The sequence below is a fragment of the Gobius niger genome (genome assembly GCF_951799975.1).
Source record: "Gobius niger genome assembly, chromosome: 1".
Lineage (NCBI taxonomy): Eukaryota > Metazoa > Chordata > Actinopteri > Gobiiformes > Gobiidae > Gobius > Gobius niger.
Window position 1 is genome coordinate 73893947 of NC_136852.1, and position 17288 is coordinate 73911234.

The window sequence follows — 17288 nt, forward strand, 5'->3', positions numbered from 1 at the left end:
TCTGTCTGACCCTGGACGCTCAGCAGGAAGGGCCTGGTCGGTACTTGGATGGGAGACTGAGCACTGCAAAAAGTATTTAACTAGATCAGTATAAACATCTCAATTTGAGCACAATAATCCAAATCTTAGTTGTTTTGACTGGTTAAGAAGTTGTTGGGCATTTGTCCTACATTATTTAACTTGTTCTGAGATGTTTCTGACTCGTTTCGATACATTTCGTCCTTATTTCAGGTCATTTTCTTTGCCAATGGGGAAAGAAAATTGGTCTTATCTCATTGGCAATTTTACTTATTTCAAGCGAGATTTACCCTAGAACTGGTCTGAAATGTCCTCAAACAAGCAAAGGAAACTCGGTCCGATCAGGAAAAGTGTCTAAATGAGTGAAAACCGCTCAAAACAAGAAACATTTCCTCAATTCAAGTCCTTTAAGCCAATGCTTGATTTTTACTTTTTGCAGCGTGTACTTGCCTTGCTACCAGTCTACCGCAGGGCAGCTGTGGCTACAATAGTAGCTTACCACCACCAAGTCTGGAGTGAATGAATAATGCAATGTGAAGCATCTTTGAGTGTCCAGAAAAGCGCTATATAAAACCAACACATTATTATTAAAGATAAAATGTTTTTGTTTCGCTTGTGATACTTATGTCTGTAACCAGTGTTAATTTTGACAACATATTTTATTTTAGTTTTAGTCTTAGTCTTTTGACGAAAATGTAATTTAATTTTAGTCAAGATATCGTCAAAAAACCCCAAACATTTTAGTCTAGTTTTAGTCGACTAAATTTAAGACTAATTTAGTCGACTTTGCATTGATAATATTGATTCTAATCATATTTAATGTTGTTCCTCTGCTTCATGGAGCTGCTCCACATGAACAAAGCTCAGAGCTGATCCTTTAACAGAGAATTTACATGATCTGAGGCTCTTTCAGACGCTCAATACAAGTTTGGATGATTTTAGTCTCTCCTTTTCATTTTTATTTAGTCTGATTTTAGTCGACTAAAACATCTGGACATTTCAGTCACAGTTTTAGTCTCATGAGGAACTTTTAATTTAGTTTTAGTCCAATTTTAGTCACAAAAATATCACTGTGACTAAAATTAAGACTAAATAATTTAGTCGACAAAATGAACAATGTCTGTAACGTACTCGGCCCTAGTCCTGAATACACGGCTCTCATTGAGTAGTGAATATTCTGCAGTTGTTTTTGGTCGATGGTGTAAACCAGGGGTAGGCAACGTCAGGCCTGCGGGCCAAATCCGGCCCTCCAGCACAGAACCTCTGGCCCCCAAGATGCTCACGTACCTGCCAAAGTGGGGGAAGATGAGCCGCTTTTTGCTTTGGTGGTTATTGTGTAAAAACAGTGTAATATAAACGCAAAATGTTGCTGTTTACATATGATTTTGAACCTCTTAACTCCCACCTGAACTGAGCACATTTTCCCCTGTTTGGCTTTACCCAAATCTAAAATCTTCTTGAAAAGAAAGCATCAAAATGGCATCGAAACACAACAACAAAGTGACGAAAAAAAGCGACATAAACACAACAAAAGAGTGACCAAAACAGGCCAGAAAAGTAACAATAAAACAACAAAAGTGAGCGAGAAAAAGTGACATGAAAACAGGGCAAAAACGCTTTTAAAAAACCCACCAAAAAAATCTTCAAAAACGCTTCAAAAAATTGACAAAAGAGCAGCGACAACGCGACAAAAAGTTACAATTAGCTTCGTAGGCCTTAGCTTTCAAATGAGGCACTACACTGTCGCTTGTCCAGGCAAAACATTTTACTTTGGGCTCCAGTGGTTCGGCCCTCGGTGATTTGGCGATGGTGAAAACCGGCCCCCCCACCACACAGACTGGGGTAGACTCTGCAGATGGTTCCATGTGGGTGAAAAGACTGAGCACTATTCAGGAAGTGACAGATTGAGCCAGACAGAAGCCGTTTGGAAACACTAACAATATTGTGCAAGAGCCGTTAAGTCAATTCCCCCAAATACGATGAGTAACGAGTCAGAGGATCATGATATCAGCGGAATGAAGGGTTTGATCGCCAAGGAAAACAAAACACGTCATCCAGCTGGTCTCTTCTTGTTTTGGAAAATGTTTGCTCTGATCATTTCCTTTGCCTGATGGACTTTTGGATGGATCCAGGTCAAACCGGTTTTGTCGACCTTAAAGATATTGTGAGAGCCAATGCAGTTGAAATGCTAAAAAGCGTTTTAAGTTAAAGTTAAAAATATTAAATAGTTTTTTGGTTAAAAAGCAGCAAAGGTTTAAAAGTCTAAAAGCTAAGCTTAAAAACTACAGTTTAAAAGACTAATGCTAAAAGGTAAAAGCGTTAAAAGAGGTAAAAAAGCCCTCAATCTAAGTCCCTCCCATTACTTAGACACCTCTGATGTCATCAGTGTTGAGCTGAGTTCAGGTGTGGGAGCAAACAGATTTTCTACCTGTCGCTACTAAGAGAATGTAATGTTCATTATTTATTTTTGTCTAATAAATGGACTTCACTGGATTACGTCTCCCTGGTCTTCAGTGTAAGAAACCTTTCGCATCTGGCTCACTGTGGCTGTTGAAATGAGCCACTACATTAGTAGATGAAATGAAGTAGTAGTAGTCAAATGAAACAAGTGGACTCAATGTTTTGCAAGTGATGAATAAACAAAATGAACTAACTGAAATGCTTGTGAAACAAAACCTACTGTCACAATTACCTGTAAAAGAAGTAACAGTGTTCAAAGGTGATCCGCTGACTTATAAAAGCTTTATTAGGGCTTTCGAACAGACAATTGAAATAAAGACTGATGATGAATCCGATAAACTTTATTATCTGTTACAGTATACAGCGGGTGAACCTCAAGAGCTTGTGCGCAGTTGTGAGCACATGCCCCACAGAAAGGCCTACAAAGAGGCTAAAAGGCTCTTGGAAAAGCATTTTGGAGATGAGCTGGTTATTGCAAGCGCATACATGGAAAAAGCCCTGCAATGGCCACCCATAAGAGTGGAGGATGGGAAAGCTATGAGTGCTTATGCTTTGTTCCTCACCGGGTGTATGAACACTATGGAGGATGTTGAATACATGGAAGAAATGGACAATCCCACAAACATGAGACTTGTTGTGTCGAAGTTACCCTTCAAAATAAGAGAGAGATGGCGGAACAAAGCCTATGACATTAAAGAGCAAAGAGGAAGGAGAGCAAGATTTGCTGATCTTGTTAACTTTATTGACCGTCAGGCAAAAATTACTACAGACCCTCTCTTTGGTAACCTACAGGATAAAAGTGTGACACTAAAAGTGGAGAAACCTAAAGACACACTTAAATATGGAAAAAGTGGAGTAAAAGGAAGCAGTTTTGCAACACAAGTAACTATGGACAAAGATCAGTTTGTAGCACCAAAACAAATCATCGCATCTAAACTTGTGCAAAGTCCTACTATCAATGCTTTTGAGCCGCCATGCCACTACTGTCAAAACAACCACGCACTGGAGTCCTGCAGGAAGATCCAGCTACTAGTTCACAAAGACAGAGTGGACTTTTTGCGAAACAAAGGACTGTGTTTTGGATGCTTAACTCCAGGGCACATGATAAAAACATGCAAAAAACGAATACAGTGCAAAACATGCTCTCTAAAACATCCACAAATCCTACACATTGAGAAAGACAATAATGAAACAAAAGAGGGTTTTGTAAATCCTACAAACTCTGTCCCATCACAAATGTCTGTTTCTCAACAAACTGTTGGTTTTACTACTGCTGGTGCCTCAGAATGTCTGTTGTCGATCATCCCTGTTAAAGTGAGATCACAAAGGAGTGGAAAGTGTATCGAAACATATGCTTTTATTGATCCAGGAAGTACAGGAACGTTCTGTACAGAGGAGCTCAGAAAGAAACTGGATGTCAAAGGGAAGCCAACTCAGATTGTGCTAAACACAATGGGCCAAGACAAAGAAAATCAACAGAAGCTGTTTAAAAGTGTCATGCTTAATGATTTAGAAGTGTCAGGCCTCGACGAGTCAGCTTACATCCAGTTACCAAAGGTCTTCACTCACAGCACCATCCCTGTACAACAAGAGAACATTCCAAAGCCGCAGCACATAAAAAACTGGCCTTACCTGGCGGAAGTGTTCTTACCTGAAATCAATGCAAATGTTGATCTCCTGATCGGTGCCAATAACCCCAAAGCAATGGAGCCATGGCACGTAATAAACAGCCAGCAGAATGGACCTTTTGCAGTCAAAACTATGCTAGGCTGGATGGTGTGTGGTGCAACAGATGACGACTCACTACATTACAAAATAAATCACATCTCCCTTATTGAAATTGAGCAACTCCTGGTTCAACAGTACAATACAGACTTCCCAGAACGACATTATGATGACAAGATAGAAATGTCACAAGAGGATAAGCAGTTTATGCAGTCAGTCCAAAGTACAACAAAACATGTGAATGGGCATTACTGCATTGGGCTACCGTTAAAAAAAGATGATGTTAAAATGCCCAACAACCGCTGTGTTGCAGAACAGAGAGCTGCAAGCCTGAAGAGTAAGCTCAAAAAGAGCCCAGACTTTTTAGAAGACTACAAAGCCTTCATGAACTCACTGTTTGAAAAAGGCTACGCGGAGGAGGTACCCCTAGAACAGTTACACCGTGAGGATCACAGGGTTTGGTACATCCCTCATCATGGGGTGTACCACTCAAAGAAAAAGAAAATACGTGTTGTATTTGACTGTACTGCCTCGTATCAGAATGTGTCCTTGAACGGTGAGCTACTACAGGGGCCTGATCTCACTAATACACTTGCTGGTGTTTTACAAAGATTCAGAGAGGAGCCGGTAGCAATGATGGCAGACATTGAATCAATGTTTTACCAGGTTAAAGTGCCGAACATCGACGCCGACATGTTACGTTTTCTGTGGTGGCCGGATGCAAACCTGAATGCACCCCTCAAAGACTACCGAATGACAGTATACATTTTTGGGGCAACATCATCCCCTAGTGTTGCTTCATATGCATTGCGAAGAACGGCTGAGGACAGAAAGGAGACAGCGGATCCAGAAGCAGTAAAGACTGTTTTGAACCACTTCTATGTGGATGACTGCTTGAGATCAATGCCCACAGAAACAGAAGCAGTCCCTCTGATAAAGAATCTGCACAGTCTATGCATGGAGGGAGGGTTCAACCTTACCAAATGGGTGAGCAACAGCAGGAATGTTCTAGCATCTATACCAGCCGAGCAGCGGGCCAGTGAGTATAAAGATCTAGATCTCACACATGACATCCTGCCTTCAGAACGTGCTCTTGGTGTCCAGTGGTGCACAGATGATGATACATTTACATACTGCATTAAACCCCTGGACAAACCAGCGACTAGAAGAGGCATTCTGTCTGTTGTAAACTCCCTGTATGACCCGCTAGGTTGCCTCTCACCTGTCATCCTCCCTGCAAAGCTCCTTCTCCGTGATCTATGCAAAGAGAGACAAGGATGGGATGAAGACATCAGCAGCCCACATTTAAAGCTGTGGCACCAATGGCTGAAGGAATTATCCGAGCTTGCAGACTTCAAAGTGAAACGATGTGTAAAACCTGAGGACTTTGGGCACACAGTCAAAGCTCAATTACACCATTTCTCGGACGCAAGCGAGCAAGCCTACAGCACGGCATCCTACCTCGTCCTTCAAAACACACATGGCAAAACCCATTGCTCATTTATCATGAGTAAGTCTAGGGTGGCACCTCTGAAACAAGTCTCCATTCCTAGGCTGGAGTTGACTGCAGCAGTCCTAGCAGTGAAACTGGACAAAATGTTGAAAACAGAAATGCATGTTTCGTTGCAACGGTCAGCATTTTGGACAGACAGTACAACTGTGCTCAGCTACATAAACAATGACTCCGCCCGCTTCAAAACATTTGTGGCAAACAGGGTAAACCTCATCCGTGAGGCTACAACACCTCAGCAGTGGTACTATGTGAGAACAAGAGAAAACCCTGCAGACCTGGCCACTAGGGGGACCAAAGCCAACACCTTTAAAGAAGAACAGGTATGGCTCAGCGGTCCACAGTTTCTGCTCCAGCACCAAAGTGAATGGCCAAAAGCACCAAACATTCACAGTGAACTCCACCCAGATGACCCAGAGGTCAAAAACAAAGCTATCACAGTCAACAATGTGGGAGTTCAAGAAAGGGAACATCCTCTCAGCACGCTGATTGATTTCTACTCCAGTTGGGACAAGTTAAGAAGAGCACTTACATGGCTTTCAAAAATAAAAGAAACACTGACCCAACGGAAAGAAAAAAGAAAAGAGTTACAGGGCGCACTGAGTAAAACAGAAAAAGATCCAGCAAAACTAATGAAACAGGTGGAGCATCGAGTGAAGCAGTACATGAACAAACTGCACAAAGAAAGGCTCACCTTAAAAGACTTACAAGAAGCTGAAAATGAACTTATACGCTACAGCCAACATCAGTGGTACGATGAAGAACTGCAGGCTCTGCAAAGAAATCAGCAAGTCAAAAGAAACAGTCAATTGTACAAACTTGACCCAGTCCTGCAGCAAGGCATTCTCAGAGTGGGAGGGCGACTGAAGAAAGCAGCAATGCCAGAGCACAGTAAGCACCCTGCAATCCTCTCCAAACACTCCAGAGTTGCCGCTCTCATCCTTCAAGACATACATGAAAAGATTGGGCATTGTGGGCGCAATTATGTCCTCTCAAAGTCACGCCAAAAATATTGGATCCCTCAAGTCACTTCAAAAATCAGAAAACTTCTGTCAAAGTGCATAGTATGCAGAAAGTTATATGGCCAGCCTGGACAGCAGAAAATGGCTAGTTTGCCAGAAGATCGCCTGATACCAGATCACCCGCCATTCACGAATGTGGGTATGGACTACTTCGGACCCTTTGAGGTCAAACGGGGCCGGGTCACAGTCAAAAGGTATGGCGTCTTATTCACCTGTCTAACTACAAGAGCTGTGCATATTGAGGTTGCAGACAGTCTGGACACTAGCTCCTGCATTAATGCTCTTCGCAGATTCATCAGCAGAAGAGGACAAGTGGAAATCATACGCTCGGACAATGGCACAAATCTTGTTGGCGCTGACAGAGAGTTAAAAGCAGCACTAAAAGAGCTGAACCAGTCACAGATTGAAAAGAACATGCAACAAAAAGGCATAACATGGATCTTCAACAGTCCAACAGCCTCTCATCAAGGAGGGATATGGGAAAGGCAAATTCGCTCCGTCCGCAAAATACTTTCAGCCCTTCTGAAAGAACAGTCACTCACGGATGACAGTTTGCATACACTCCTCTGTGAAGTAGAGAGCATCATTAATGGCCGGCCAATAACAACACTATCGGACAGTCCACATGATCTTGAGCCACTCACACCAAACCACTTACTTCTGATGAAAACGCAGCCTAATTTACCTCCTGGAGTTTTCAACACTAACGATCTGTACTCAAGACGAAGATGGAGGCAAGTACAATATCTTGCAAACCTCTTTTGGACCAGATGGACTCGTGAGTACATACCTCTCCTCCAGGAACGCCAGAAATGGTCTGCACAAAAAAGAAACATACAAACAGGAGACGTGGTGCTTATAATGGACAACACAACTCCCAGAAACACATGGACTATGGGAAGAATCATCCAAACTTTGCCTGATGCCACAGGATTGGTACGCAGAGTGGTGCTGAAGACAAAGTCCAGTACTCTGGAGAGACCTGTGAACAAGCTCTGCCTGCTACAGGAGGCAGGTCAGAGCCAAAACAAAGACTGAAAGACTAATAATGTTATGTTTCCAATGTACAATGTTTCCATGAAGATAAGAGCTCTCAATTTGTTTTTGATAATGCTTAATCTCTACAGAATTAAACATTAAGGGCCGGGAATGTGAGAGCCAATGCAGTTGAAATGCTAAAAAGCGTTTTAAGTTAAAGTTAAAAATATTAAATAGTTTTTTGGTTAAAAAGCAGCAAAGGTTTAAAAGTCTAAAAGCTAAGCTTAAAAACTACAGTTTAAAAGACTAATGCTAAAAGGTAAAAGCGTTAAAAGAGGTAAAAAAGCCCTCAATCTAAGTCCCTCCCATTACTTAGACACCTCTGATGTCATCAGTGTTGAGCTGAGTTCAGGTGTGGGAGCAAACAGATTTTCTACCTGTTGCTACTAAGAGAATGTAATGTTCATTATTTATTTTTGTCTAATAAATGGACTTCACTGGATTACGTCTCCCTGGTCTTCAGTGTAAGAAACCTTTCGCATCTGGCTCACTGTGGCTGTTGAAATGAGCCACTACAGATATTATTTATCAGGAAACACTTGAGTGGGTTAAAGCCACGTTGCATATTTTCAGCAATAGTTTGAGTTGCATTTTTGTTTTGCTGATGTTTTAACCTCCTGAACCGAGCACATTTCCTCCAGTGCGGCTTTACCCAAAACTAGCAACTTCTAGAAGAGCGTCAACATAGCAACAGACGAGAAGATAATGTGGATGGAAACAGTAAAAAAGTGACCGAAGAACAAAATTGGAGGAAAAAGAATCACTGCAACCAGTGTTAATTTTGACAAGATATTTTAATTTAGTTTTAGTCTTTCGACGAAAATGTCAAAAAATCTTAAATTTTAGTCTTTTCGCGACTTTTTTTGTCACTTTTTCGGCAAATGATTCGCATTTTTTTTGGCAAATTCGTATCAATTTTTTGTCATTTTTTGTCATTTTTTTCTAATTTTTTTGTCAAATTTTTGTCCATTTTTGTCATTTTTTGTCAATTTTTTGTCACTTTTTCGTCAATGTTTTCTCACTTTTTTGTCACATTTCCATCATTGTTTTCGTCTCTATTCGTATCTATTTTCACACCTTTTTTCCAGAAGCTTTTGGACTGGGGTAAAGCTGGAGAAAATGTGCTCGGTTCAAGTGCTCTAGAAATGTGAAAAATACTGTCAATTCCTTAAAATGTCTTAGCAGAGCCGCTTTTTAGACTATAATCCTAAAATAATACTCAAAGAATACTAAGAAATGACTTAAATCTACTTGAATTAAGAGATTAAATCTAAAGTTTGAGTGGATTTGGTTTGGCCTTAAAGTGGATAAAATCTATTCTTGCCAATGAAACAAGCACAAGTTTTTTCTTAATTCAGATTATTTTGTATAATTTCAAGTGAATAATACATTTTTTTACAGAAAATTTAATTTGTTTAATTTCCAGTGGGATTTCTGTTTGTTCCATCGGCATTGGTGTTTTTATCTGATCATAGATTAGTTCAAACAGACTCAAATGTAACATAAAAAAAACACTTTATTCAAGCGATTTGAAGTCATTTATCTCATTTACGATGGACATTTTTCCAGTATATGATGTACAACACTGGCATATGTAGAAAGTGATGCTTTACTTCAATTGCTTCGATTGGAGGGTCCGGCCCTCGGTCTTTTGACGATGAAGAAAACCGGCTCCACCGAGCAAACCTGCCTAACCCTAACCCTAACCCTGGGCTAAAAGAACCCGAAAATAAATGATGTTTGTTATTATCAGACCAGGGAAATCCTAAAACCCAACCCAGCGATTGTGAAACTGTTTATTTTGACGCTGTTTCCAGGTGAACCCACACGTTCAGGTCAAACTGGTCCGACCGCTTCAGTTTGATCAGCTGTGTCTCTTTGGATGTGCGTCTTATTGAACACAGTGGGGTTAAATACGTGCATTACGGTTTGTTTTGTATTGTATTGTAAGATTTTTATTCGGACCATGAACAAAACATAAAAAACACAAACTCATACGAACTCAAAATACAACCTGCCGTGATTGTGGCCGTTGTGAGCTCAGTTTCAGATACTCAACACATTTACGTCTTTGGACAAATTTTGTTTTACCTTTTGCACATTTTAAATGAGGCCGTCTGAAAAGGAGTGGGGGGAAGTAAGCAGTAGCTTTAGTCAGAGTTTGCCTCGGCCCATTTCCAAGTTCATCTTCGGTCCAGTATTTTTTAAACTGGACCTTCAGTTTGTCTCAGAATGAGGTCGAGAGGTTGAGATTTCTGAAATTTGGTTCAAAGGATCCGGACATGAAGAGGATTAATCGTTAGTAACATTGTTGGGTCTGGGAGAGGTTTTCTAAAGTAACATTTTATCTGCAAGAACTGACCTTTTCCCTTCACATAATGTTACGATCTGGAGATGTTTGATTAAACTGACTGTGGACAAACGGGAGGGATCATGTGATTCACCGACATCAGGGACTGGACTGGGACTGAAAAAGATAAGATAAGATAATCCTTTATTGATCTCACAAAGGAGAAATTCACTTGTTACAGTCGGCGTTCAAGAAGATCACTCAGAGTTAATGAAGTGCAGCTGATGCAGAGATTATTGCACATGTTGCTTCACAGTCTTATTGTACAGTCTGACAGCAGTGGGGATGAAGGACCTGCTCCGTCCTGCACTGAGGGTGTCTCAGTCTGCCACTGAGAGAGCTGCTCAGCTCTTCTACAGTCTGGTGCAGTGGGTGGGAGGTGTTGTCCATGATGGAGGTGAGCTTGGCTAACACCCTCCTGTCCCTCACCTCCTCCACAGAGTCCAGGGGGCCCAGGACGGAGCTGGCCCTCCTGACCAGCTTGTTCAGTCTGTTCTTGTCCCGCCCTGTGCTGCCCGGGGCCCAGCACACGGCAGTGTAGTGGAGAGCAGAGGCCACCACAGAGTCATAAAAAGTCCTGAGCAGAGGCCTGCTCACTCCGAACGACCTCAGTCTCCTCAGAAGGACCTCAGTCTCCTCAGAAGGTGGAGGCGACTTTGGCCCTTCTTGTACAGGGAGTTGGTGTTGTGGGACCAGTCCAGTTTATTGTTGAGGTGAACACCCAGGTACTTGAAACTGTCCACCTCCTCAATGTCCTCAATGTTCTCAATGGTCAAAACGGCCCTGGACTCTGGACCAGCCCGGCCCAAACTAGTGTAAATGCGACACTTCCACAAACACATATTTAACCCTTAACCGAGTGCATTTTCTCCAGTTCGGCTTTACCCAAATCTAAAAGCTTCTTGACCGAAGAGCAACAGTGTAACGCCTGATTTGAAAGCTAAGACTTACAAAAGTGATTGAAACTTTTTGTCACGTTGTCGCCGCATTTTTGTCACGTTTTTGTCGTGTATTCGTTGTGTTTTCGTCACTTTTGTGTCACTTTCGTATTGTGCTTGTGTGGCTTTTTTCCATTGCTTTTTTTCCATTGCTTTGTTGTGTTTTCGTCTCTTTTTTGTCGTGTTTTCGTTGCTTTCCTGGCACATTTTTGTTCCGTTTTCATCCTCATTTTCGTCGCTGTTTTGATTCTTTTCTTTTAAGCTTTTAGATTTAGGTAAAGCTCGGTTAAGGCGGGGGATAAGAGGAGAAAATGGAAAGGCCAGACCGGTGGCCCGAGAGCCAGTGGCCCTTCTGAGCTCTTCCAGAATGGACATACAATGGGGCAAAAAAGTATTGAGTCAGCCACCAATTGTGCAAGTTCTCCCACTTAAAATAATGACAGAGGTCTGTAATTTTCATCATAGGTTCACTTCAACTGTGAGAGACAGAATGTGAAAAAAAAATCGAGGAATTCACATTGTAGGATTTTTAAAGAATTTATTTGTAAATTATGGTGGAAAATAAGTATTTGGTCAATAACAAAAATTCAACTCAATACTTTGTAATATAACCTTTGTTGGCAATAACAGAGGTCAAACGATTATAATGTCTGTACCAGGTTTGCACACACAGTAGCTGGTGTTTTGGCCCATTCCTCCTGCAGATCTTCTCCAGAGCAGTGAAGTTTCAACACCCTCCACAGGTTTTCTATGGGGTTGAGGTCTGGAGACTGGCTAGGCCCCTCCAGGACCTTCAAATGCTTCTTACGGAGCCACTCCTTCGTTGCCAGGGCGGTGTGTTTGGGATCATTGTCATGCTCGAAGACCCAGCCACGTTTCATCTTCAAAGCTCTCACTGATGGAAGGAGGTATTAGCTCAAAATCTCCCGATACATGGCCCCATTTATTCTTTCCTTAACACGGATCAGTCGTCCTGTCCCCTTAGCAGAAAAACAGCCCCAAAGCATGATGTTTCCACCCCCATGCTTCACAGTAGTGTGGTGTTCTCGGGATGCAACTCAGTATTCTTCTTCCTCCAAACACGACGAGTTGAGTTTATACCAAAAAGTTGTACTTTGGTTTCATCTGACCACATGACATTCTCCCAATCCTCTGCTGTATCATGGTTAGTGCTAGATCGTATGCTCCGGAGGGACGGTCTGCTGTGAGTTTGTATAGATCTATGAGTTGGTTTGTCTAAAAATACACATAATCCTAACCCTAATCCTTAAAGTTAACCCCTTAACTCCCACCTGAACCGAGCACATTTTCTCCAGTTTGGCTTTACCCCAATCCAAAAGCTTCTGGAAAAAAGCTGTGAAAATAGCAATAAAACAATGATGGAAATGTGACAAAAAAGTGAGAAAACATAGACAAAAAAGTGACGAAAAATTTATGAAAAAGTGGCAAAAATGTCACAAGAAATTGACAAAAAAATGACCAAAAAATGTCAAAAATGTGACAAAAAAGTGCAAAAAATGTGACAAAAAATTGACGAAAAAATGACAAAAATGGGATTAAAAAATTACAAAAGTTACAAAAATGAGTTGAACACCCAACAAAAAAATGTTGGAAAAAAAATCTGATGACGTGAGGAAAAAGATCCTCTCGGTTCAGGCGGGAGTTAAGAGGTTAACCACTTCCCTGGCCCTAACCTTAATTTGTGTCATGATATCTCACGTTTTCACAGACTGTCCCTCCGGAGCAGACGATCTAGCACTAACCCTGTATCATCCATGTGCTCTCTGGCAAACTTCAGACGGGCCTGGACATGGGGGACACGTCTGGGATTCCCTGTCGTTGTCGTGTGTTACTGATGGTCACCTTTGTTACTTTGGTCCCAGCTCTCTGCAGGTCATTCACCAGGCCCCCCCGTGTGGTTCTGGGATTGTTGCTCACCGTTCTCATGATCATTTTGACCCCACGGGATGAGATCTTGCGTGGAGCCCCAGATCGAGGGAGAATATCAGTGGTCTTGTATGTCTTCCATTTTCTGATAATTGCTCCCGCAGTTGATTTTTTCACACCAAGTGGCTCCGTAAGAAGCATTTGAAGGTCCTGGAGTGGCCTAGCCAGTCTCCAGACCTCAAAATCTGTGGAGGGAGTTGAAACTTCACTGCTCTGGAGAAGATCTGCATGGAGGAATGGGCCAAAATACCAGCTACTGTGTGTGCAAACCTGGGACAGACCTATAGTAATCGTTAGACCTCTGTTATTTGCCAACAAAGGTTATATTACAAAGTATTGAGTTGAATTTTTGTTATTGACCAAATACTTATTTTCCACCATAATTTACAAATGAATTCTTTAAAAATCCTACAATATGAATTCCTGGATTTTTTTTCTTCACATTCTGTCTCTCACAGTTGAAGTGAACCTATGAGGAAAATTACTGACCTTGCACAATTGGTGGCTGACTAAATACTTTTTTGCCCCACTATGGCCAGTCCGCCCCTGACCGACATCGACTCTGCAAAGACGAATGGTGGAAGAATGTGAAAATCTGACACTTTGTATTTAGAAAAGCCTCTTGGAAAAAGGACCTTCTTTGAACATCAAGTGGATATGGAACATTGATCTTAAAACGTAGCATGTGGAGACTCTCTGTCCCAGTATCGAGTCTAATCTCTGTGAAAGAGTCTAAACAGTCCTTGAGCCTCAGCAGTCGCAACATTTCAACAAATGGGATACGTGCCGTTCAGAGCCTGTGGAATCGTCGTCAGCTTTGATAAGTGAGTGTGACGAGGTTAAAGGGAATCCAAATCCAAAGTACGGTGTGATATGATGCAGACACTGTCCCCTAAAGCGGTGGTTCTTTATTGTAAAGAGACCGAGGGCCAAAGCCGATGATTATTCACCCAAAGTAAAGCACAAATCTGGAAACATGAACGTCTTAAATTAGATAAATGACTTAAAATTGCTTGAATAAAAGTTCTTCTATGTTGAATTTCAGTTGGTTTGAACTAAGACACAAATGCTAAAGCGCCAATGAGAATAAAACCCACTTGAAATCAGACAAATAATAGGCTATATGCACAGTTTCCCCACGTGACGTCTTCCTGGACAGTCAGCCAGACGCAGCACTTCCTGTCGCTGGTCGTTTACGTTCACAATTAGCAGGTTCCCACACAAAAATAGCGATAGCTCAGGATCTGGTTAAGGACAACGAGTTACTGATGGACAGTCACAGCAACGTATTACAAACATCATGTTCGCTGTGAATCCAGCACCCAAAGGAAACGCCAGCTGTCGTAAGGTAGGAGCTTTTATCTTAGAGCTAAAGGCTAGTGTTGAAAAATGATAATATAACATGTAAACAAGTAAATATTATTTAAACTACTAACAGGACGATTCTTTTTTGCGCAGGCTCGTTCTAAACTTTGCGCTAGTTTTATTTTTTATTTTGTTAGCCGCGTTAGCTTCAAGACAAAAACATCCACCGTTATGAACACGGAGGTTTCCTCCAGTGAAGTCGTTACGTCTCACGTAATATTTTCTAACCTGCTCCAGCCACATCCGAACTTTTACTCGCCGTCCTTTACCAAATCTTAAGCTATTGCTTCATTTCTGTGGGACCTGCTCATTTTTAATGGGAAGAGATGACAGACAGGAAGGACAGCCTCTGGCTGACTGTCCAGGCGGAAATCACGTGGGGTCACTGTGCATATAGCCCATTGTTTTTCACTTGAAATTACACAAAATTGTCTGAATTAAAAAAAAAAAATATTTGTCCTTTATTTATCCAGGATAAAACTCATTGAGATTAAGAGAATAACGACTACTAAAGGTTTTATCTCATCCAAGACCAGACCAAATCAACTCAAACCTTAGATTTAATCTCTTAATTCAAGTAGATTTATGTCATTTCTTCCTTAAAATGATTATTCTTTTTCCAGTGCACTTCCTTCTTAATGCCAGTGTTGTACATAATATATGACCTCATTGACATTGATTTAACTCTAATAATGTTAAAAGTACTCTCTGATTTATAATATATAATACATTTCTCAAAATCCCTTTTTTTGTAGGGCAGTCGTCTCATTTTTGTCAAATTTTCGTGACTTTTTTGTCACTTTTTCATCAAATTATTCGCATTTTTTTGTCAAATTCGTATCACTTTTTCGTCCATTTTTTTGTAAATTTTTTGTAATTTTTTTGTAAATTTTTTGTCAAATTATTCGCATTTTTTTGTCAAATTCTTATCACTTTTTCGTCCATTTTTTCCTCAATTTTTCGTCAAATATTTCTCACTTTTTTGTCAATTTTTTTTCCATTTTTGTCATTTTTTTGTAAATATTTTGTTAATTTTTTGTAATTTTTTTGTACATTTTTCGTACATTTTTTGTCAATTTTTCGTCAAATTATTCGCATTATTTTGTCAAATTCTTATCACTTTTTCATCAATTTTTCTAAATTTTTCGTCAAGTTTTTCTCACTTTTTTCTCACTTTTTTGTCAATTTTTTGTCAATTTTTCTCACTTTTTTGTCAATTTTTTTTTCATTTTTTTGTCACTTTTTCGTCAATGTTTTCTCACTTTTTTCACATTTTCATCCTTGTTTTCGTCTCAGTTTTGTTGCTATTTTCACACCTTTTTCCCAGAAGCTTTTGGATTGGGGTAAAGCTGGAGAAAATGTGCTCGGTTCAGGTGGGAGTTAAGGGGTGAATGACTCTGTAACCGCCAAATAGATGAGACTTCAAATCCATCACACTCGAGCTGATCCAGGAGGAGCTGATGATCGATCAGGTCAAAGCAGCCGAGCAAAGTCCCAGGTTTAGTCACGACTCTACAAGGCCGTGGGAACCCAGGGTGCTGAGGGCGCTGCAGCACCCCCCGGTGGATAGTTTGTGAACTGCAGGCAATTTTAACCCCTTAACTCCCACCTGAACCGAGCACATTTTCTCCAGCTTTACCCCAATCCAAAAGCTTCTGGGAAAAAGGTGTGAAAATAGCAACAAAACTGAGACAAAAACAAGGATGGAAATGTGAAAAAAGTGAGAAAACATCGACGAAAAAGTGACAAAAAATTTACAAAAAAATTACAAAAAATGTACAAAAAAATGACAAAAATTTACAAAAAATTGACAAAAAAGTGAGAAAAATTTGACTAAAGATTTAGAAAAAATGGACGAAAAAGTGAAAAAAATGACAAAAATTTGACAAAAAAATGCGAATAATTTGACGAAAAAGTGACAAAAAATGGACAAATTTTTTTAAAAAAGTGATGAAAAAAAATCGGATGATGTGAGGAAAAATATCTTTTTTTTTCCACCCCAATCCAAAAGCTTCTGGAAAAAAGGTTGGAAAACAGCAACAAAACTGAGACGAAAACAAGGATGGAAATGTTAAAAAAGTGAGAAAACATTGACGAAAAAGTGACAAAAAATTTACAAAAAATTTACAAAAAAATGACAAAAAAGTGAGAAAAATTTGACAAAAAAGTGCGAATAATTTGACGAAAAAGTGACAAAAAATAAAAAAAAAAATTACAAAAAAATGACAAAAATTGACAAAAAATTTACAAAAAAGTGAGAAAAATTTGACTAAAGATTTAGAAAAAATGGACGAAAAAGTGAAAAAAATGACTAAAATTTGACAAAAAAATGCGAATAATTTGACGAAAAACTGACAAAAAATTGACAATTTTTTTTTTAAAAGTGATGAAAAAAAATCTGATGATGTGAGGAAAAAGATTAAAAAAAATTTCACCCCAATCCAAAAGCTTTTGGAAAAAAGGTTTGAAAACAGCAACAAAACTGAGACGAAAACAAGGATGAAAATGTGATAAAAGTAAGAAAAAATTGGCGAAAAAGTGACAATTTTTTTCCAAAAAATGTACAAAAAAATGTACAGAAAAATGACTAAAATGGACAAAAAATTGACAAAAAAGTGAGAAAAATTTGACAAAAAAGTGAGAAAAATTTGACAAAAAAGTGAGAAAAATTGGAGGAAAAATTGAGAAAAAAATGGACGAAAAAGTGACAAAAATTTGACAAAAAAATGCAAATAATTTGACCAAAATGTGACAAAAAACTCACGAAAATTTGACAAAAATGAGACGACTGCTCCACAATAAAAAAAAACTGATGATGTGAGGAAAAAGATCAATTTAGTTTTGTAGGTCTTTCAAATGAGGCGTTACTCTGGCCTACAGGATTTGGGTAAAGCTGAACTGGAGAAAATGCTCTC